Genomic DNA, 23,014 nt, shown 5'->3' on the forward strand with positions numbered 1-23,014 from the left:
GACCATTTTTCCTTCCCTTCTCCCCTTTGCTTACTTGGTTTGACCCATACTGGTCTTTTTCCTGTTCTTTTAACACAGCGTGCCTGCTCCTGCCTCAGGACCTTTGCACTTTGCTGTTTCCTCTTCCGGAAATGCTCTTGCTTCAGACATTGGCACAGTCCTTTCACTCTGTTAAGATCCAAATGTCAGTTTAATAGACAGGGCTACTTATTCTGACTATATCTAAAATAGCACTGCCGTCACTCTATTTCTTTCCTCTGCATTAGTTTTCTTCATAGAACTTATCATCATGACATACTGTATATTTTGTGTTTGTGTATTTTACATTGTCTATCTCCCCCCCACGCACAAAAATCAAGTTTCATTAGAACAGAGACTCTGCTTTGTTCACTGCTGTTTACCACCAACTAGAATAGGGTCTGTTAGTTGTAGGCATTCAATACATATCTGCTAAGTGGATGAATTCACTGGTCTGCTAGTTATTAATCCAATATTTACTAAACACTGTGACTGGCATTGTCCTGTGACAAATCTGTAAAAGTAGCTGCTGCTCTTCAGAAGCATAATGTATCCAGTGCACAAGGAGACAAGCTGTATCCCGTGCATGGCGAACCACTGGAGTTCAGAGGGGAGATTATTATGAACAGTGGTTGTCAGGAAAAGGTAGGAAGGAAAGGTTTAGACTGGAGTGTGCAAAACTTTGAATGTTTTGTTAGGAGTGGTACCTTTGTTCCATTTAAAAGTGAAAAATCATCAAAAGTTTCTGAACAAGGGAGTAAAGTAATGAAAGCAGAATTTTAGAACAATTGATGCTTGATTCTATTCCACGAGGATTTGAGCAGGGAAGACTGGAGCCAGGGAGACAAATGTCATGAATTTTTCCCCCTCAAATCCTCATTTATCTCAATATCCAAGACATTAGCATATATAATCAATATGGTTCTAAAAAACAGCTTTATTCAGGTATAATTGATATACAAAACCCTGTATATATTTAGTGTATACAATTTGATGAGCTTGGACATACACATACACCTGTAAAACCATCACCATAATAAGGTAAGAAACATATTACTCCCAAAAGTTTCCTTCTGTCTCTCCGGTTTTCAGATTTGTGTGTGTGTGTGTGTGCGTTAATGACACTTAACATGAAAGCTACCCTCTTAACAAAGTTTTAAGTGCATAATACCACATTGTAAACTATAGGCACTATATTATACAGCTGCTCTCTAGAACTCATTCATCTTTCCAACACAGTTTTTAGACAACTGTATTATTCCATGTTTTACATGCTCAATTAGGAATCTCTTTGTCCATGCTGCTTATGTTAACTAACATACTTTAGCTGAGAAAAGGTCTGCCTATGGTTTCTCTGGAATGGAAAGTGAACCTACTACAGGTGTGAAAAACTCAGATTCATTCTCCTCAGGTTATCTGAGAACTAATAAATAAGGTAGTGAAAAAAGATAAGGTTGGATAGAAATGTGCTGTGAGTTAGCTGGTGAGCTATAGGTATGAGTGCGTGGGGATAAACATGTCGAAGGCCTCTGTAGTCACTTTAATTTGTTTCTTTTCTAGGACATAATGCATATTGCAGGCATCCTGTCTCTGGAACTGTGTTGTCAAGAAAAAGAGTGCTATATTCTCAGTGTTCTACTTGGCCGTGAACTTCCTGGGGCCACATAACCCTGGGACAGTAGGAGCTAAATAAATGTATGTTCAGTGAACCCCTCAAACCTCTTAGAAGTCAGGCTCCAGGGACATTTCGTTATTTTGCTCTAAATTCTACTATTCCTTCTTGTCATGAATATTTAATTCTGCCTTGTTCAAGAAAGGACTAAAGGCTTCTCTATTTCCTTTGGTAATTAGTTTAGATAAACTAAGTCATCCATTTCTGCACTACCCAGTGGACAACAGCTAGTGCTTAAATGTTCACAGCTTTATTTGACCTTGATATGTTTGAGAGCAATACATAGACATACCATATATATAAAAACCACTATCATTTGAGAATATAAACTAAAGAAGTTCCATATTTAAACTTCAGAATGTCTGACATAACTTTGTGAAAAATTCCAAATGACTGATTCTATCAATTTATGTTACAAGACAATTTGATTCAAAAGTTAAAAATGAAGGGAAAATTATATATAGAGAAAATTAAGTCCTAAGGGTTGTTTGATGGCATTAGGCAGTCTCAATTACACCTTTTCACTCAGTTCATCAAATTATTTGCCAGGTAAACATGTAGATATGGTTCTCAATCTCCTAGGTACTAGGGATTAAAAGCTCCAAGGAAATTTACAAAATCCACAGTGAATGAAGAAAGTAGTAATTCCATGTAGCTCAACCTGTGTGCCTATGCTCATGCTATATTCACCCTTTCCAGTATTACTCACTATAGTCACAAATGTTACAACCAGCTATCTTTTTATAAAGTAAAAAAAGATAAAACTACAATTTTAGTAAATAATTCATCCTACTAGAAATGTCTCGAGGAAAAGCTCAACTGACACTAGTGACAATATTTTGCTTTGTTCCATATGATTGTGGTATTTTTGCCAATATTATTTATGGGATTTCCTTTGATATTCTATGCAGAGTCATTTCCCAGGAATTCTGTCCTCAAGGCAAAGTCCAATTTAGCATCCTTCAGTCTCCCGCATTTCTTTCTCTAGCCCCTCTCCATACACACTCTGAAGTTCATTAGCAAGGAAAGGCCAGGGCACCAGACAGATTGTGAAGGGAGGAAGAATGATTCCAAGAGGTGTGTGTGTGTGTGTGTGTGTGTGTGTGTGTGCGCGCGCGTGCGTGTGTGTGCATGCGCACGCAAGCCTGTTGCAAACGTCCTGATTTACCACAGTCTAGGGAGCTTACAGGGGGGTTTTGTGCTAAAACTCAGCACGCCATGCCTTTCCAGAAGGCTCTTGCTTCACTGGTCTTCTTTCCCCTGCCTCTGCACCCCTCTTACTACTCAACCACATCACAGAAGTCTATCCTGCAGGCCTAAAAAGGTGACTCTGTTGGTGTGTCTGCCTAACAATCAATAATTCATTTAAATGGATTTTCTGATGCATAAAATAATAGACTTTTCTTATAACCCTGCTGACTTTTACCAGCATTAACCTAAAAATCACACCTAAAAAAAGTGTTGTGAGAATGCTGAAATAGTTTTCTGTTTGAGTAACATTTATTTTTCATGACTATATAAATGATGAATATTCCTTATAGAAAAGTTGGAAAATGCAGAAAAGGAAAAGGGAAAAAAGAAAGAGCAAGTACACAAGAGGTAATGATTGTAAGTCTTGTGGCTCATTCTTTCCTTATTTTTATATGTATATACATATCTCTATATAGGCATCTAATTTTAACATTCAATTGAGATTTTAGTGTATAAGATTTTGGATTCTGCTTTGCCTTTAATGTTATACCATGAGCAATTTCCCATATCCTAAAGTTATTTGAAAATATTTTTAATGGTTGATAAGATTCTTCTGTCTAATATGAAAATTTATTTAAACATTAGTTTATGTGGCAGAGTTAGAGTATATGTAGGTTTTCAACATTGTAAGTACTTTCGTGGTGAATATCTTTGAACATAAATCTTTTTAATATCTCAGATTACTTTCCTAATCCAAATACCTACAGGTAGAATTACTAGATTAAAGGGTAGGAGTATTTTTGAGGCTTGAGGCTCCTAATGATTTTTAATCATTTTTATGAAATAAAACCCTCAAATGAGTTCAAAAATCAAAGTAAAACTATATATGCATTATTTTATTATGACTTTTCTAAGGATTAGTAAAACAAAAGATAATTGAAAATAACTTGTTATTTACTACAAAGAGACTCTCACCACATGAAAATTAGTCAGAACCTAGAGCAATCAAAAAATGATTCTTCTCTTATAAGACGGAAAAAATTCTGCCCTATAAATCCTTAATTTGGGCCACATTTTATGAAAAAGCAAGCAAGCAAAAAAAAAAAAAAGACATATGGCTATTACTATAGCAACACAGAGTTGGTCAACTACTTCAAGTTCTTGTGGCTGGCGAGGTTACTGGAACTGCAGGCCCACATCCCTGACAAATTAAGTACATTGAGGTCACAGCACTTGACTTGAGACAGTGTTTCATAATTGTAGAGTTCTGTTTAGAAAAGGTCCTTGACTTAAAAATATCCTTTTGTGCCCTCTAGTGTTTAAATTCATCCAACCTTTTGAGAAGTTTATAACATTTCTAAACTAGAGCTGAACACCATTTCATTCTTACTTATACCAGGGTTTCTCTACAGCAAAAGGTGGCCAACATATACACTGTTCCAAAAATTTTAAAGATTACTTAAAATTCTTCATTTAATTTCATTTCAAACCTACCACAGGGCAAATCCCACCCACCACCTGTTTTTGTAAATAAAGCATTATGGGAATATACCATGCTCATTCATTACATTTTGTCTATGGGTAGCTACGTTTGTTCTACAAGGCAGAGTTGTACCACAGAGACCTTATGTCCTACAAAGTCTAAAATATTTACTACCTACCTCTTCACAGAAAAACTTTACTGATTTATCCTTGGGTTAAAGAATCTCTCTGATACTTAGATTGGAACAGGAAAAAAATACATGTATTTTCCTAACGATATCATGACATTTTACAATGTCCTTTAATTCCATTCCTTTCCATCAAACAACGGAATACTAGTTCAAACAAAGAGTAGTAGCCATGTCAATTAGCTTTGTGGTTCAAATACCAAATTTGTATTTTCTCAGTGAAAACGTTTACACGCCTACTCAGGGTGATAATATTGACTCCTTCTTGATGACTTTGGTATTGATATGATTATATCAGTGAGAATAAAACAAGATTAAAGTTCTTTACCCACCAAGACCAAGGGCCCACGAACTCTCTTGCCTCCTGAGCTACATCATCTTTTATTGATTAGGTAGAACTCAGACTAGCAAGTTCTCTATTTTTATACATTTAATAAATACTAAAGCTTGCAATTGCTTTTACAAACTCATACAGTCTTTCTAGAATAAAGTAAACATATCATTTATAATTAACTTGGAGCTTACTTCAGTTTCAAGCTTGATTCAAATCTCAATCACTTCTTTCATATATGAATGAAAGTATAATGTACAATAATAAGGCCATAGTCCTATGTGGGCAACTTAACAGGCTACCTTCCTTCCCTACGACAAATCCCACTTCTTCCTACGCCCCTCTGATATTTTATCTTCTCATTTGTGTATCTAGAAGATTTACTGAAACTTCCTTCTTCTTATCGGAAATGGTTAATTGTAGTTCATTAGAGTTTTTCTTTTTTATTTTCCATATGGTTTTCAGGGAGTGGACCTATTTTACTGTTTTCTAACTTAAAAGTTGACTTCTGATTCGCAATGGTTATAGCCATTCCTTTTACAAAGATATACATCAACAATACCCTGGCCAGAAATTTTGTACAATAACAGAAGAAAACACAACACCACAGGTTTGGAAAAGTGAATGAAAACAGTCTCTGGTTGATTACCTCTGCTAATGAAAAGGCATCTTATTTTTGTGATACGCATTCATGGTCGTCGTAGATTACACACCTGGAACTGAAGTTTGCTGCCCTTCTCAGCCTTACAGTTTCTCACTGATTTCATATTATCTACTCTTCTTATATTTCCCTCACCCTCCTACTACAGTCTCCATCCTTGTATCTGACACAGAAATCATTTAAACACAAACCCAAATACAAACCCTGCATAGACTTACTTTATGGAATCACATACTGAAAACTCTGAATCAAAGAAACCTGCAGTGTTACCTTTCAAATACTGGCAACAACAGCAGCAACAAAATGCACGGTGAAACGTATCATCTGTCACGCCCAATGTTAAAAGCAATTAAAATTTTAAAAAAGTGACACCATACCTCTATTCCATAAGCAAAATAAATTATTTCCAAACTTACCTGCAAGAGAAAAGAAAAAGATCAGTAAATCTCAAATCAGAGTGCATTTTAGTTCTTCTTTCTTCAGTAAATTAGACAAAATTGTCATCATAAGCATAGCTAATCCTTAATTATCACTGTGTGGGTTATTCTCTGTAAATAACGCTTTCTAGTTCTTGTAGATGCCAGTAGGGCTGGCAGTGAGATTCTCTAAAGGCCAATTCTCTCTATGAATAGAGTCCTTTTTCATATATAATCTGAACCTAGTAGATGAGTTTTAGACCAAAAACTTAAATGATTCCCTGGACCCAGGAAATCTGTGAATTAAAAAACATATTTTGGGGAGTAAAATATAAACAATGGGGAAGATATTGGCTTGACAGTTTTGAAGAAAAACATTTTTTTTCATTGCAGGACTTCTAAGAGCTTTGGATATAATAATTGGAATGAGGCTATTCTAGAAGGTGGAGAACTTTTGCAGAAAAATTAAACCATTCCCCATGGACATCAGTTAATATCAGAGTAAGTCATCTTTTAGAATACTACTTGGGAATTGCTGCACAAGGCATCTTAAACTGAGTTTTATATGAATCATAGTGTTTCTGTTACTCCTAAAGAATTGTTTTAACTTAACTGGAGAGGTAAAATGAATTGCTAATCACTTGAAAAACAGTATGACTGTCCTGAGGAACAAAACACAGTAGCTCACTTTCAGGTGAGTGCTTTTATCTATTAGATCAAATTGCCTGCTAAATTAAAATTAGTTATAATATTTGAATTATGATCATTCAATGTAAAATTTCCTTGCCCAGAATATTCTACACTATAAGTCAGTTTCTCACCATCCTGAAATTTGTTCAAGAAATCCCTGTGTATTTTTAAATCTATCTTTGTATTTCTAGTTTAGCTTGGGCCAAAATGTTCTCTGTGCAGCACCAAACCCATTAGATACTCTGAAAATAAAGAAACAAAAAAGTTCCATATTTAATAAAGTTTGGAATATTCTGCATATGGTACCTCTTTCCTGGAGATTTAAAATATTTATTTAGTCTGTTAAAGACTTGAGGAGTCTTACAGTTATACATCAGTTTAATTTTGTGAATCACAGCTTATTTGACCATAGAATCGTTTTGCTTGTAGCATCTATTGATATTATATGGAACTAGTATTCCACAGAACTTACTTTGGGACATACTGACTTAGGCTACTAGAGTTCTTAGTAGCAAGAGATGAAGAAAACATAAACTATCATAAGTATTGTATTAAAAGGAAAAAAAAAAGGGCTCCAACGGTCCTGACCAAAAGAGGTGATTTTTGTGAATGCACCTGGTTTCTCAGTGAGACAGGAAGAGGAGACAGAACAGTCTGATTGTATGTATATGTGTCGGGTAGCATATGGTTCAGGACCTTTGGCTCAAATGTATCAACCTCATACTGCCAGGACCTCATTTACCCATGAATGTGGGTTCAAGGCTAAGATGTAATTCCAAAATATATCTTTTATTTTAGAGAAAAGAAACATCAAAGATTTTGACGCAACATGAATGACATGACCTAATATTAAAACATTGTCTTTGTTGACGTCAGGAACTTTAAGAAACTAAACACTATAAATATTAAGATTTAGCTGAGAGACACGAACAATATGGCAAAAATATTTCATCATGATTTTATTCAGCTGATGTATGACCATGAGCTTCTGGGGATGGAGAAATAATGGGATCAAATCTTTCTTTTCACCCAAATCTGCTAGACCTTCCTGTGTATTATGTAAAATACAGGATTTTAAAATATGAAGTCCACGAACAGGTTCATGAGTAAACTGCAGGGGAGTTGCTGAAGAACCTGAAATTATCTGCAAAATTGTATGCATATTTGCATTTCTCAAGGGAGCAGAATCACAGATTTAATCAAATTTTCAAAGTACCCTTAAACCTCCAAAAAGTGATAGATCATTTGAGGAGATAATCTCTAAGGATGCTCTTTATCTTCTGATCACAGTTTATGTTTTATGGAAAGTATCATAAGTCACATTTATGACATTTAGTAATTTCTTTGCTGGGACCTTTATTTTTAGATATTTAAGAAATTTAAAAAACACTGTAAAGACCACAAGTAGTTTATGGGAACTGGTTAAAATATACTTAATTATATAAAGTTTATATATATAAACTCTATTTAAAGATCTTATTTGAGTGAGAAACTGAATTGCCCACAAGATGGCTCTCTATAATCTTGTATATAGGAGTTTACCAAACCAGCTTCTTAAAAGCTATTTCTAACATCTTTTCTTCATCTAAAAATCTCATATTCACAATAAATGGTTCTCCAACATTGTTTTATTTCTGTGCTTGAATATCTAGCAATGCCTGACAAAGTGCTAATGTTTTTCTAGTGAATGGATTAATGAACAGATATTGCAGACATTTACAGATTATTTACTACATTATTACCACACTGTTATTTGTCTCCTACATACACAGCCCTGTGCTACGCATGCTGATGAATTTTTTTAAAAAGGAGTTAAAGTTTAAAAAGCAAATCGTGGTTTTTATCCTTCAGGGAAGACAAAATTTCCATACCCAAACACTTCATAGTATATCTACATGAAATATGATTGGTAGAGACAAATTATAGGTGTACAAAGAAGAGGAGACATCAATGTGGGATTCAATTAGATAAAAGACCTTGTGAGGTTGGTTCGACCTATAAAGAACTGCAAGGTTTGTATGAGAGGAAGGTAAGGGGAAATATTCCAGAAAGGGCAAATATCACAAGAAAAAGCTTGGCATGATGTGGTCATGGCATGCAAGAAAATGGCTTCCCTGCAGTTAAGGCTAGGTGAGTTATAGAGTGTTGAAAGCCATTCCACGGGGAAGGAAAGGTAATTAATGTTTATTGAGGACATAGTATGATTCATGCTGTGATTAAATAATCCCTCTAACTTAATGATATATGCATGTGCCTCTTATTAAAGTATTGGAACTGTGGTGCTATATTTGGATATTTTGAGGCTAGGTGGTTCTTTCCTAAATGTTGTACTAAATCCCAGTATACAATCACCAAAGGAAGAGAAAGGTCCTTGGCTAGAAAATCAGAATGAAGGAGGTGAGCTGTAAGCATAAGAGGAGATTAAGCTTCCCTGTCATGCTTCTCTCTCGAGAGAGAAGAATTTATCTTTGTGGTAAGGCCTCTGCTGCCTGGTGTGGAGTGAGAGCCAGAGGGAAGGCTTTTCATAAGGGGCTGAATTTGAGTAAAATAGCTCCTATAATAAGTCAAATTATCTAGTCTCATGCTGTTTTGATTTTACATGTTTCCTTTCGTCAGTAAAGTCTTGTTTAAAAATGTCTAATTTGTCTCAGTTGTTGACACCGAAAAACGGAGGGCTTTTTTGTTTTTTCCCCATATTTGGATAAATTGGGTTTAGAGGGGTAGTCTCTGCCTCATTAAAAGATGATGACACTGAAAACAAAAATCACAAAGACCTCAGGGAAAAGGGTTCATCTTAGGAGAAAGAGAGCTGAGGCATGTGGTCTAGCTGTCTCTCTCCAAATTCAGAATTTTCCTCCATTTCAACCTTGAACCCCAAATTTACAAGTCAGACTGTCTACTCAACATCCCCTTATAAACATTTCAATTTAATATGTTCATAACAGAGCTTCTAATCTTCCCTCTCCAAGCCTTATTTTTTTCTGATGTCTTGTCCCATCTCAGTTTTTGGCAACTCCATCCTTCCAGTTGTTCAGCCCAGAACCGTGGTCAACCACCATCATTTCTCATGATGAATGTCCCCCTAGACTCTCTGCTTCTTCCCTTAACCTCCTAAAGTTTATTTGAAATTAGTAGTCAGAGTGATCTTGTTAAAACCTGTTCAAAGCTCCCTGCTGGCTTATTGTTTCACTCAGAATTAAGACCAAAGTCACTAGGAAGGTCCACAAAGGTCTTCAAGAATTGCCACTTATCTGCCCCCACCCTTACCCCCTTTACCCACTTATGTTTCATCTCCAACTTTGTCTCCTCTTGTGCTCCACTTTGCTACTTCACCCCAGCCCTCAGGGCTTCCTGACTCTTCCTCAATCATGGCAGCAAGACTCCTTATTTTCCTTCTGCCTAGGACACTCTCCCCTCATATATCCACCTCCTTCATGTGTGTGCTGAAATTCCACCTTTTCAATAAGATCTTTCCTAACCATCCTACTGAAAATTCCACCACACACACACACACACACACACACACACACACACACACACACACACTCATTAACTTCTTTCCTGATACATTTTCCTTCATAGCATTGATCACAAAAATCACTCGCTCTCTCCCTCTCTCTTTCTCTCTCTCTATTATTTTCTTATCTTTTCCCCCAACAAGAATATAACCATCAAGAGGGTACAATTTTTGTTCATTGCTGTATCTCCTCCAACACATAGAATAAAGCTTGGAACTTAGTATGCCTACAATAGATATCTACTGAATAAACATTTTTTTAAAGTCTTGGTTTATTTGTTCTCCTGAAAAATCAGAAATTCTGCCAACACTGGCTTGTGCTTTCACATGCAACAACTGTTAGGAGCTTAGACGTAGCTGTGCAGGCAGAGCAGGGTGCACTTTCCCTTGGGTCAGAATCATCACCTGCCTTCTCCAACTGCCTGACCCCCATTGATGTGTGACCTCTGCTGAGAGAGCCCTGAATGGCGAGTGAGAGGATCAAATAAGAACTTTCACCGCATCACCTGGGAGTAGTGAGTAGGACGGATGTAACAATACTAGATGCAGACATTCCAGTATCTTTTGTCCAAGTCCAGGTACAAACAACGAGGACTGTGGCAGGTTCACATGCTGAGGAAGCAGAGCTTGAAGGAAGGATTAACAGGACTTAAGAGTGTGTTGGATATTGGAAACGAAGGAAAAGAAAGAGTAATGATGACTGATATTTCTATAGTGGTTGATTAAGAGAATGATAATTCCCCATGTTCTAAGAGAGCTTGGGAAAGAGTCAACTTAAGAGATCAGAAGACCTACATGTAGAAAGAAATATACTGATCTTGATGAATATAAGCTGAGTTTGAAGACACAGATTCAAAGGTATTCGATAACAAAAAAGGACTTTGAGATCAATGTCACAGATGAGGATTCAATTTGGCATCGTGTTTATATACCACCTATGAAAAGGTACATTATGATGAAGACCATCTCAAGAACAGAATATATAGAACAAGAGATAAAAATAGGGTATAGAAGAGAAGATTCTCAACTATAGGTCAAGTGGTTGGAATGAGATGTGAAGAAAAAACTCCTCTCTCCCCCCATCCGAAGGACACACACCTACTCAAACACGAGTGCACATGATGTAGTGTGTTGAAACTGGCTGCTTCCACACTCCATGTGTGTCCCTTCCCTCTCCATTCTGAATCTAAGATAATCTCATTCTAGTGAACACAAGTGATAAACGGCACCATGAATATTTGAATAGGTTCCCTCCTTTTCCTTTCCTGACTTTCTACGTCCAGACCATTTATATACTCTGTGGAAATCTCTGAGTAAAGAGAAAGTAGTTCTATCTGCTGGCTTGTAGAATATTAATTTTAAAAAAGACTCTGGTTATTTTTAATTCAAATGCTGTATAAAATTCATCTTCTTCAACACAGGGCAGCACCAAGGACAGCACTAAGAACATAACAGGTGGTCTCCTTTCTTTGCCCTTCCTCTAAAACTTGATTAAAACCAAAGTTTTGTCATTCTAGAAAACAGGTACTTTCATTAAAAGTGGAAGATAAATTGATAAAAGTTTTCTCCAGACTCTTTAAAACAAGTTCAGTCTATAAAGTTGGAACTTTTCTTTTTTATTCTGTTATTAAGGGGCCATTGCCTTTGGAGTCTAATGTTTCAAATTTTGGATACTCATTTCTTTGGATTGAAGGGATCATAAGGTGTTTTCCACCTGTAATACTCTGAGAGGTTTCCTTTGAGTTGCTAGAAGACAGTCTGTTAGCCCCACAGATGCCTGCTATCTGTACTGGCAGATAAATGACAACAGGTGGAATCAAGCATGCATCCTGTCTCCTCTGCGAGCCTGCAGCCTCAGAGAAAGGATGTGCCCCTGAAGCATTATGCAGGTTGTTCCACTAGCATCAGTGTCACTGTCATAGTTGTTGAGAGGGAAATTGGCAAATCACTATTCATAGCAGGCAAAATGCCACCCTCACAATTCCTCTAGGCATATTTTCCTCACTCACATCTTATTGTTTTGCTGACGGCAGAATTCTGGACCAAGATGTTATGCCATCCTGGAATTTTTTTTCCCAGTATGTAGAAAGATAATTAATATTACCGTTAAAGCATGTGTTGTCATTTATAGTCATCCCATTAGTGCTATCAGTGTACCAGGAAATGAATACCAAAGTGAGTTAACAACTTATTGAGCATATGGTATCTTACATGTTTACTATATAATCATCATTTTAGTATTACCAGCAAAAATAACCAAAGTAAACACTTTTATAGTGCTCACCATCAACAAGGAACAGTTCCAAGACCTTAAAATACATTAACTTTAAAATCTTTTCCACAACCTTATAAGCTTAGCATTACCAACCTCATTTTAGATATAAGAGAAAACTATAATAATAGTTATTACTCATACTCATTATTGCTGTTTTATACTAACAGCAATAAAAACTAACATGAGTGGTTATTATGTGTTAGTTACTATTATACATATATATGTGTATGTGTGCATATATGTATACATATATACATGTGTATGAATATATATGTATATACAGATGGTATATACATATATATAAATATATATTCATATAAACTATTTTAATTCTCACAATAGCCCTGTAAGATTGGCATTATTATTTTTATTGTTTTCATTTAGAAATTAGGAAATTAATAACAGTAATAATGGATAATGCCAGTAATAGTAATAACAGCAAACACTGTGAGTTTAATATGTGTCAGCATATTAATATCTGCAATGCAGATATCATCTCATTTAGGCTTCACAGAGGTTAACATTACCATCTTGGTTTTAGAGATGATAAAACTCTAAGAACCCAAGGACAAACAGCTAATAAGTGAGGGCTTGGGCTTTTAACTTAGATACTGAGTCCAAAGCCTGGCCCCTTCACCAGTGTGCTAGGCCATAGACAGTGCATTCTGGAAACGCAGGTGTAAGTGAGACAGGTTGTGACCACAAGGAATTAACACCGAGGGAATTGTGTTTTTACAACATATGATGTCCATTGGAGAATACATTTAACATCTGTTTTTTGAGGGCCTACTATGTGCAAAGCTGTACACTAAGTAGTGGGTGAAATGCAAGGTGGAGGTAATATACAGGCCCCACCTTCACAGGAACTTGTGATCCCATGGTGGAGAGAGATGTGTACATGAATAATGCCAGCGTGCAAGTGAGGGGGTCAAGTGAGAGATGAGCTCCAGAACACCAGGCCTACAGTGTGGAACTCTGTGGCATCATGTTGAGATACACAAGCTTCTCCTGGGCTCTTTGTCTCTCTCTATTGACTCCACTTACATTTAGCTCTGCTGATGTCATTCTTGCAGCTATTGGGTTTCCAAGTTAACAGAAAAGAGAGAGGGAACAGCATGACGGCATTGGTCGTTGCCTTTCAGCAACAGAATTGTGCTGCTCTAGAGGGAAAAGTCTGACATTGTGAGATTCTGTCTACTCTACTTCCAACACACCAGTCTTTCAGGGAGGCTGGCAGTCCAACAAGCCAAATGAATGTGTGCTGGAAAGCACAGGACTTTTCTGTCAAATCAAGGAGCCCTCACAGCATATGTTCTGCCAACCGTGGTGAAGGTCAAACAATTTTTTCTAGATGCTTTTGAGGCAAAGGGAATTCCAAACCTGCAAGGAACAGCTTGGGTCATGGTAATTCTGAGAGTGAAAGTGTGACTGTAAACAAGTCAGATGTATTCTGCAAAGCCCTGCACAGGAAACCAACTTGCTTACGCTTATTTCACTCTTTGTAAGGAGGATAACCTCCTCTAAGTGTGAGTGTGCAGTAACTCAAAGTGATATAGCGACTTCTTTTTATCCTGATTATTTTACATGAGAAGTGAAAAGACTGGAAATGGAAAGCATCATTTATAAATCATCTTTAGAGAGCTGTAGTAGTGAAACTGAGCTAGAACCCTGTGGGGCTTCTGGGCTAGGAAGTCTTTCTGTCCCCCATTTCTTTACTCCAGCCTTCATGAACTTCCCTGAGTTCCAAAGGGCAAATTCAAACAGTCAATAATCTGGGAAGCAATGCAAAGACAAGGGAGGGGCAGCCAAGAAACAGTGGTGCAGCCTTGGAGCAGGGTCCTCATTCTGCCTCAAGGGATATACATAACAATGTCTTTAAGCTATTTATAGAATTAAAACCCAACAAATGGAAGATGTCAGCATTCTTCATACCAGAGAAGACCACCTGAAGCCAGGAGCCAGAGAAGCTCATCAAAAAGATTACCTGAGACCAGATCAGAGGAGTGCAGGCCCTGCATACACCCTAATCTTCATCAGCAACCCCACCCTTGAACAGTTGCTATAAAACTCCTCATCAAATCTTACTGAATCGGGACACACAGTTTTCGAGGGCAGGAGCCCACTGTGTCCCCCTTTGCCTGGCAAAGCAATACAGCTATTCTTTTCTACTTCACCTAAAACCGTCTCTGAGATTTGATTTGGCACCAGTGCACAGAGGCCAAGCTACCAGAATCAGTAAGATAATCTAACACCTGAACAACACACTGCCTTCAATGTCTGAAACCTCACTCATCAACCAGCACTGAATCTGCTAGTCTGACTGGTTCATGACTTCTCTCTCCTGAAAGGTTAGGGGAAGCCAGCCTCACTTCTGCCAATAAATAGCACCATCAGTCCCTTCTCTACAGCTAGTAATGCTATTAAACCTACCAAGTATTAAAGGGGAAATGGAATAGCCCACTCTAATATTGTACAACCCCAACCCAAGACATTTAACTGTGATCATGCCAATAAACATAGGACATTTATCATATTTGGAAATTTGGTTGCTTTGGTTCCTTTTAAATTTTCAAAAGAATTATTTAACCCATTTCCCCCCAAAATTGTACTATACTAGCTTAGAACTAGAAACAGGTGTCCTTTGTGCCATCCCTCTCACTCTCTCTGAAACTCTTTTAGTCCTTTCTTCTGCTATGTAACTCCATACCTCTGGCTTCCCATTATAGACAAAGAGCATTTCACACTTTTACCATCTCAATTCCTCACTTAGTTCCTTCTGTCCTCTCAATGTAGTTACCCAACAATTGATAGTTAAATGGATATTCAGGTTTTATCTTTTTATCCCTGGGAAGTAATGTTTACTGATAAGCCAAATAGTGTACCGTGATTATGTTTCACTTATTGAATAACCTTTTGTTTTTTCTGGAGTTATAAATTGCCTCCTTTTTATTTGCTTAATTTTATGTGGCATTATCACTAATTATTCCAGAACTCTCCAAAGTAATTTTCAAAAGCTCTTTGTAATATATTTTCTGCCTGGGTAAAGCATATCAATTATTTTATCAGTTCCCTCACACTTGATTGACGATTTAGCTGGGTTTAGAATTCCAGGCTGCAAATCATTTTCACATAGAATTTAGAATGCATTGCTCCATTGTCTCCTAGGCATCAATGTGCTTTTTAGAGGATAAAATCAATATTTCATGAGGCCCTATCAGAAATGTCAAGATATATCTTTTGTATGGGTCTGTTTCCTTCATTGTTCTAGGTACTTATGGGCCTTTTAAATGAAAAAAATATATGTTCTTCAATTTGAGGAAACTTTTGTGCTATTTCTTTGATGACCTCATTTCCTTTGTTTTTCTTCTCTGTTTTTCTTTCTCAAACTCCTAGTAGTTACAGCTTAGTCACAGAATTGTTTTTCCAATTTTCTTAACTTCTGTTGTCCATCTTTTCGCCTTTTTGTTGGTAGGTTTCTAAAACTTTATTTTTCAGCTCTTCCATTAAATTTTTAATTTTATATTGTCTTAAATTTTAATAACTTTTTGCTCTTACTTGTTAATTTTGTATGTTATCATCTTGTTTAATGAATGTAATAAGTTTTTGCCTCTTGAGAATATCATATTTTTTCCTGAAACTTCTATTTGTTTCTTAAATTGTCCATTGCTTTATTATTTTCTTTTGTTTTACACTTTATTTTGGGAGAGTTTCCTTAAAGGTTTGTGGAGCCTTGGCAGTTCATTCATTTTAAAGAGGGAGGCACTAAAATGCTGACTAGAAGCTCTGCATGTCCTAAGTGGGCTTGTGGATTCTTGGGATTCACTGTAGGTTAACTGGGAAATAAAGAACTTTGCCTTTTTCACTGGCAACAGTGTAATCCCAGTATCTGTAGGTCTTTTCTGTGAGTGGTGATTCCATTTTTCTAGAGAAGGATTCTTCAATCTCCTGCCATGGCATTTTAAGACTAACTGGCAGACTTCTTGTCCTAAAATGCTACTAGGGAAGCCAGGGCTTTGGTATTCATTTGATAGACTTTTATTTAATCTCTCACATTCCACTGTATCTGGTATCTCCAAGGCTGAACCCCTCTTGTTGAATTTTTTCATAGAATAAATTTCCAATGTTCTGATGAGAATGGAATGGAATCGGTCTCTTAGCTACGCAGGGTGAGAGGAGGGCTGCGGAAGCCTCCACTTCATATGCAGATTTTCCAACAATCTTCACTTATTTTTAAGCACACTTGGTTCCTCAAGTCCCAAGTCTTTCCAGATTTCCACAAAGGGAGTTGCTTGCCTCTCCTGATACCCTCCTCTGTGGGCATTTTGTAATTAGCATTCTCAACCTTGCTAATTCCAGTTCTCTACTTTCCACTTCTAAAATACTCCTCTCTTATGTCCAGTTGTCTCCTTCCTCATCCCTCTATTCTTGGGGATTTATACCCTTCTATTCTCTTAGCATCATTTTAAGAGAGGATTTTCAAAGTTTGAAGCGTAAGACGGTTGTATAGTTTCCTCCTGCTGCCATAGCATACGCCACAGACTGGGTGGTTTACACAACAGAGATTTATTTTCTCACAGTTCTGGAGGCTAGAAGTCCAAGATCAAAGTGTCAGCAGGTTTAGTTTCTTCTGAGGCCTCTCTCCTTGACTTACAGATGGCTGCCTTCTTGCTGTGTGTTCACCTGGTCTTCCCTCTGTGTGTCCATATGTCTGGTGTTTCTCTTTGTGTTTTCAAATTTTCTCTTCTTATAAGGACACAAGTCATATTGGATTAAGGCTCACTCTAAACTTTTAGCTTAATCGCCTTTAACGTAATCATTTAACTTAATCATCTTTAAAGATCTTACCTCCAAATACAGTTACTTTTTGAGGTGCTGGGGATTAGGACTTCAACATATGAAATGTGAGGGGACAAAATTCAGCCCATAACAAAGGTATGTTTAAAAACTTTTAAAAAAATTCTTAATACTACTCCAAGCATCTTGAAAATATCCTGTATCCTAAACAGAAACAGACTCACAGACATAGAAAACAAACTTATGGGTATCAAAGGGAAAAGGGGAGAGGGATTAATTAAGAGTATGGGATTAACAGATACACACTACCATATATAAAATAAACAACAAGGATTTGCTGTATAACACAGGGAACTATATTCAATATCTTGCTATAACCTACAATGGAAAAGAATAGAAAAAAGAATATATATATTCATTAATTCATTCACTCACTTATTAAATAACAATCAATGGGCATCTATTTTCGTAAGGTTTCTGGTTCGGCAGCACAAGGGATACAAGGGTAAGTCAGACCCAATCTATGAATTTAAAATTTAAAATATTTATTAACACCTTAATGGTGATTCTTCTGAAAAAACTTGACAGAATGTTTCCAAGTGGATACTAACATATCTCATCTTTTACATAAAATGTCATGTTTCACACTTTTAAAAAAAAGTCACTTTTGTTACTCAGAAGTCACACACTTAGAAGGGTTGTCTTATCTTACTTTTCCTTACACCATTTCATTTCAGGGAATATATCAACTCAACTTTCAACTGAAGAGGAAAGTTAAGAATTGAGCAGTATTAAAAGGACTCCCCCCCACCCCCATAGTTACACACCCACATCTACCCTCTCAGGGCAGGCTGAGGAGGACTGGGGCGGGGGAAGAACCATTCACAGAGAAGAGCTAAGAAGAGCTTGTGACAAAGTAGCATATGACAAAGCTCCAGCAAGTCTGGCCCATGGCTTTTCACACTTGGCAAACACATGGAATTGAAAAGCATGGCTACAACTCTTGCTTCTAAGGGGTATTGATCCATGGAAAAATATTAATGATTAACCTGAACTTAAGCAATGAGAGGTTGTTACTTTGCACTGCTGATCTCTGCCTTGACCATCTATACAACGTGCATGCAGAATGATCATAAGGCAATATATAAATGATCATTTCACTTACTAGTAAGCTATCCCAGTCCTTTACTAAAATATGAGGACCGATTTTGGTTTAACCTGGGATCTCTTGATGAGAAATCATCACCTGTTATCTCTAGAATATTCTGTGCATATATCTCCCTCCCCCTCCATTGGCTATAGGGGATTTTCTATGTGTGTAAGATTAACCTTAAGATGATAATTTATACGTGGTCTTATTTATTCTGTATCTTTCCTAGAAAATTTTCTATTTTGGCATGACTGGTGCTGCATCATGGTCCAGATGTGAAATTAAGCCAACCTTAAACTTTGCTGATACTAGAGAGCATTTGGATAAAAATAAACTAAATTTTAGGATTTTCCAATCACAAAACCATTGTCTGCAGCAAAGCCTTGTTATATATTATGTGTATATATATTCATTGTATTTACCTATAGGCCATTTTTACTCTTTTTCAGGAAAAAAGGAACTCAAGCATCATTTGTCATTTCTGACAGCAATGCTGAGTGGCCTAACGAAAACTGCCATGGTTGTCTTGTTGGAGGGGTCCTTCATTTGCCTCCCACGCTATGCGGTATCCTTCCTACAGCTATCCACCTCCCTCCACAACCCCTGAACCTGGCTGCCAAGGGCACGCAGATCAAAATAGACACGGGGTGAGCATATATGTTGATCTAGGCAGAGGACCTCGCAGATGTGAAATGTGGAAAAGAATAGAATAAAATAGATTTGGGGAAGATATGTCAGCATTGTTTGAATTTCCTGCTTCTATCACCATGATCTGGATTGATTTGGGAGGAACTCAAACTCTCCAAGTCTCAGTTCTTCATGAATAAAATAGGGACATTATCAACTTCCTCGTAAAATGGTGCTTTCTTGGGAAGATTAAAGTCAATATACATGAAAGTCAATATACATCCTTCTCTCTTTTATTGTCTATAAATATATACACATATATCTGTTTGTGTATGTGTGCCCACAATTCAACTAAGTGCTAGTTTAGCCCAGAAACTTGTAGTCTAGTTGGGAATAAAGCGTGTATTGTAGAGTGATCCAAATGACAGTGAAATCTCACGGTAAAAGAGCTGCATGATTAGATGCCCTAATCATGATTAGATTGTAAAAGCTGCATGAATAGATGCCCTATGATCGAACTGAAAATAAGAGAACTCACGTATTCCATCTGAACCCTCATTGCATGCCAGTATTTACATTAGTCATAATATTCAAGACAGCCCTGAAACTTAGGCTTTGCTATTCTAATTACATAGAGGAAGAATGCGAGGCTCAGAGAAGGTAGGCAGCTTGGTCAGGAAAACAAATAGATCCACTCGGACCCCAAGCCTGGTCTCTTTCCTTGAGGTCATGCAATCCTGACTCTGAAACATGGTGGAGTGCATGGTGCTTTGTGCATGTTACCATGTCAGAAGGATGAGCTGAATCTTGAAAAAAGGGTAGAATTTGGGCAGGTCAAGAGGAGAGAGGGATACTTCAGGAGAGGGGATGATGAACCGAGACGTGGAGATGGAAACAGAGAAGGCAGATCTGTGAGACAGCTACAAACCAATTTCTTTAGAGATAAATGATGTGGCTGAGAAGCCAGAGATAAGACCAGAATAGTAGATTGGGGCTAACTTTAGAGGCCTTGAAGGCCAGACACAGGAGTGTCATTCAATAGCTCATAAAACAAATGAGTTTATTGAGGAACCACTGTGCTGCACTGTGGAAGTATCAAGACGTAAAAGAAATAAACAAACAAACAAAGAAAGAACCCAAAAAACAAACCTGGCAACAAAATAGGCTTTGTCTTTCTAGGGCTACAGGTCCACTTGCCCCAGTACATGGAATAATGCTCTGGGGCTGTGGCAGAAGTCTGAGTGACAGTCACAGTGACACAGCAAGGGGGTCATCATTTGGGTCCCCTATCATGGGCATAGGAATTGTTGAGAAAGGCTTCATAGAGAAGATGAATTTATTCTGGAAGTGATGGGCAATGAAGAAAGGATTCGAACAGTGGAATTATATGATGAAAATATCATTTTCAGAAGATTAATTCAGTAGCATCCAATAGGCACAATACGATGGTTAGAGACTGGAAACTGAGACTCCAATTCATTAAACAGAAGATCAGTTCAGCTCTCCAGCAAGAGGAAAGGTAGTGGCACTGGAAATGAAAAGGCAGGGAAGCGTGAGTTTTTATACTGAAAATCTTGAGGGACTTGACAATGACTGACTGATGAGGGTCAGATGAGAGAGAGGAGGATTCAGTGATGACTCTAAGGTTTTGAGTTTACGTAAATGGGAAAATGGCATTGTCCTGAAGAGGAATATGTGAGTCCTATTCAGGAGAACTGATTCAAGAAGAAAGGTGAGTTCAGGTTAGCCAGGCTGACACTTGAACAGTAGGATATCTAGGCAGTTAGAGATACAGATCTGGAGCAAAAAAAGCTTACATTTTTGCATTTGGTCCAGCATCTATCTGCTTTACAAACCCCAAAGATGAGACGTTTACTTCTGCCAGATACTTAGAATTGATAATGTTATAAATCATAAGAGCAAATACATGATAACAATAAAAACAATAGTAATAATAAAGGCTAATATTTGTTGAGAGCTCATTACATACCAGGCACTGTGTTAAGTGTTTTATATGTATAATTGGCATTATTTCATTTAATTCTCATAATAACCATCAGATGCAGGTATTATTATTATCTCCATTTGAGAGATGAGGAAACTAAGGCACAAAAAGAGAAATCAACTTTCCTATGGTAACACTGTAAGTGAGTGGCAGAGCCTGAGCTCAAACCTAGATAATCTAAATATGGACTGTCCAATATGGCAGCCACCAGTCACACAGGGCTATAGAGACTTAAAAGGGAGCTAGTGTGATTGAAGAACTAAATTTAATTTTTAGTAATTAATATTTAAATTATGAAACTGATAGCTGATTCAGTTATTGGAAATCTGAAACTTGCGTAAATGAATCTACATTTCTTTGTAAATTTTATGAAATCTAAATTTAGATCTAGCAAGATTGATGGAAAGTTAGCATCTAAATCAGTATATAAAACACAGACAGGATTTCAAAGGCCCAGAATAAGGCAAGGTTTTAAATATTTCATTAATAATTTTATATATTGCTTACAATAATAATTATTGATTATATATTGATTATAATATTTTGAAATTAATTTTATCTGTTTCTTTTTATTTTTTAAATGTGGTACCAGAACATTTTAAAGTACAAGTGTGTTTTGCATAGTATTTCTATTGGCTATTGTAGGTCTAAATACTGAGAAATAAATAAATGAGAGGTCAACTGCATGACAAGACAAATGACATAGTTAAGGGAACACAGGTTATTTCTTTTTCCATTCCGGATGACTATTTTTGACAACATCTGTAGAGAATATAGAAATTGTCTTAATTCAATGGGACGCTGAGCCCTGGATGTGACTGATTGTTAATCTCCCCACTCTTTTATATTGGTCAACTCTTTCACCATTTTCAGGGAAAACAACAACCCTAACTACCTTTTCTTGGTATGTCTTGTAGTTGTTTACCTTTCAAAGGTGAATTACTTTGCTCACAGCTGTTTTCTATCTTTCATCTCAAGCTGTATCTTCATGTCAATCTCAATCTAGAACTGATTTATCAAAGAACCCCAAAGGAGGGCTTCCCTGGTGGCGTAGTGGTTGAGAGTCCGCCTGCCGATGCAGGGGACACGGGTTCGTGCCCTGGTCCGGGAAGATCCCACATGCCGCGGAGCGGCTGAGCCCGTGAGCCATGGCCGCTGAGCCTGCGCGTCTGGAGCCTGTGCTCCGCAATGGGAGAGGCCACAACAGTGAGGGGCCCGTGTACCATAAAACAAACAAACAAACAAACAAAAACAAAACCCCAGAGGAGACCCCACCAAGAACTGCTCAGAGCTGTTCTAGGAAAATAGTAGCTAGAAAACTAGGAGTTATTCAATAACAAAGTATAGCCTTGTATGCCTGGATTTTTTTTTTTTAATGGGGGATTATAGTCTGATAGTGAAACCTTGGTGTGTTTGAGAACTATTGATAATAATCCAGACATTTGCTCTTCTGAGAGTTATATGTGTAATAGAAGGTAGAAGAATTTAATTAACGTAAAGAATAGTGCAAGGGCTAGGGACTTGTGAATCTTTGCGTATGACAAAAATTAAGGCAATGTCATTTATCAAGAGAAGAAATGTAAAATTCTACCAATTTTCAGGATTCAGTGTATCTGAAGCAATATGTCCCCCAAATTGGAATTATCCAGATGTTTTAAATTGGTCAGAGTAAACATTTGATTCATCCCAGAATGACCAAAGTCAGACGTCGGAAATTCACATCTACTTGCTAGCTAAGGGGAGTAGTATTTTTTCCACTCTCTATGCCAGCTCCCTTGACATACTTAGAATCTACCCACAGAATACTTCAAGTCAGTGAATTCGTAGCCAAATGCCATTATAAGAATGTGCGTGTTTCCTGGCCTTTATTCAATTAAGCACTCTGTTCTTAACTTACTACTAAATCCTCCTTTGGTTTTTAGGTTTCATAAAAACTTTCACGCAGGTTAGAGAATGTTCTTGGTGTAGAAAATGTAGCCCATGTCTTCCCACCCCAT

The 23,014-nt window shown here is 37.2% G+C and overlaps 1 protein-coding gene and 1 long non-coding RNA gene across 8 annotated transcripts in view; one reads left to right on the forward strand and one right to left on the reverse strand.

Moving 5' to 3' along the window:
• The window catches only part of PDE4D (phosphodiesterase 4D), a 1,463,941-nt gene that overhangs the window by 385,144 nt on the left and 1,055,783 nt on the right, over positions 1-23,014 (reverse strand). The window lies entirely within an intron of this gene.
• LOC114891995 lies at positions 1,364-19,209 on the forward strand. The gene is made up of 3 exons (XR_003792665.1): positions 1,364-1,713; positions 6,353-6,460; positions 18,835-19,209. It is a non-coding gene; the product is annotated as an uncharacterized LOC114891995 (long non-coding RNA).

Source organism: Monodon monoceros, unplaced genomic scaffold (genome assembly GCF_005190385.1).
Source record: "Monodon monoceros isolate NGI ecotype Baffin Bay Population unplaced genomic scaffold, NGI_Narwhal_1 Super_Scaffold_12, whole genome shotgun sequence".
Classification (NCBI taxonomy): Eukaryota; Metazoa; Chordata; class Mammalia; order Artiodactyla; family Monodontidae; genus Monodon; species Monodon monoceros.